General features: G+C 52.5%; 1 protein-coding gene across 1 annotated transcript in view; it reads left to right on the forward strand.

Annotated features, from left to right (window-relative positions):
* Positions 1-1,534, forward strand: part of LOC102375798 (opsin-3-like) — a 58,596-nt gene that overhangs the window by 24,600 nt on the left and 32,462 nt on the right. The gene's annotated exons all lie outside the window — the stretch shown is intronic.

Consider the following 1,534-nt stretch of genomic DNA (forward strand, 5'->3'; position numbering starts at 1 on the left):
GTGGTTTCCGCCCAAGTTGGAGAGAAAGACGGAGAGACGGATCTCTAAGCGCTGTGGGTCCTTTCGAACCCAGCGCGTCTTTCTTAAGAAGGCGATAGAGGCTCCAATTGCTGAACCCCCAGAGCCTAGCAAACTCCGGGGCACCACTTACCGACGGCCTCTAGCCTCTCCCCGTCACCGATCGCAGCCCAGACGAATCCCTACCCTAGAACCCAGTTATCGACACCACGGAGTCTAAACCACTCTGAGGATCCTGGGAACGGAGTTTTAGAGTCCTCCAATGAGGAAGGAAGTGGAGCTGTACCTGGGAAACTGTCCAGCCTGCACCACGACCATCTCCGGTGTAAGTAAATAATCTTTTCAATCAACCATTATGCCTCCGTGACTGATTCTAGCTCGAGCGTATTACTCCACCCCGCGACTTTTCTCCGGCCTCACGTGCCCGGGCTGCCGAACACAGCCCGCATGCACACAGACGGGCCCGGCTCGCGCCCAGTGAGGACGGGACCGGGAGCTGGCCCGCACAGCACCCAGAGCCAAAGGACCATATTAACTTAAAATGTTACCCTTTTATCAATCGTTATACCAAAATGTATCTTATAATATTGGAGGAGGCATTTGATTGATGTGTGTTAGGAGTGGTGTCCCTTTGGTTCATCTAGATAGGAATATGTCTTGAAAAGAGATTTAATGAAAAAAGAAGTGGAAGGCTTGTGCACTGAAACATAGCATGGAAGAAGTTAGGATACTAATTCCTAGAATTAAACTCTTGCAAGAAGGATCAAACATGCAGAGTTGTACACCCAGTCTCTGGTGGTATGCAGGCATAGCTTCTTCTTGAACCTCCCTGTCCAGTTTGAAGAAAATAAGATCAAGAGCATTGCTAGTTGCAATACAGTGCTGTTCCACTATTTGGAAGCAGCATGTTGTGCCTGACCCATGGACCAACAATCCAAGGAAGACCAAGTCTAGTCATGCTCTTTGCTTTTCTTTGATGCATTCCATGGGTGCATCCACCCATACAAGCACATGAGCTTGCAGCAGCTCAAATAGAAGCGGTGCAAATTTGAGCCAGGGCTTTTTGCCTCAGCGCACGTGCTTGGGCATGCACTTTGTTGTGGAGCAAATTGTGCCACTTGGGGCAAAATAACCCTGCCTGGCTCCTCCCGGATCTGCAGCCAGGGGAAGCTAGAGCCTGGGGCCAGCACCTGTGCTGTCCCCAGCAGTATAAAAAGCTGCCCTGTCCTGGTCCCAGCAGTATAAAAAGCCACCCTGGCAAGTAGCTCAGAGCTACTAGCTCTCAGGAGCTTCTGGGGCCCAGGCACTTGGTACCTGGGGACACTACCCATTGTGCCAGCTGGACTGCTGAAGCAGCCCTGAGAGTTCCCTGCACCCTCTACCCACTGCAGCAGTCTGGCAGTGGGGGCTGCTGCCTGGCTGTGACCTGCTGCCCACCTGCTAGACCCGGATGGGGACTGCACAGCCAGTAGAAGCATCTGCCCCTCTGGGCCAGATGACAGTGGACTGTGGGTGC

This window comes from Alligator sinensis, unplaced genomic scaffold, assembly GCF_000455745.1.
Source record: "Alligator sinensis unplaced genomic scaffold, ASM45574v1 scaffold572_1, whole genome shotgun sequence".
NCBI classification, from domain to species: domain Eukaryota; kingdom Metazoa; phylum Chordata; order Crocodylia; family Alligatoridae; genus Alligator; species Alligator sinensis.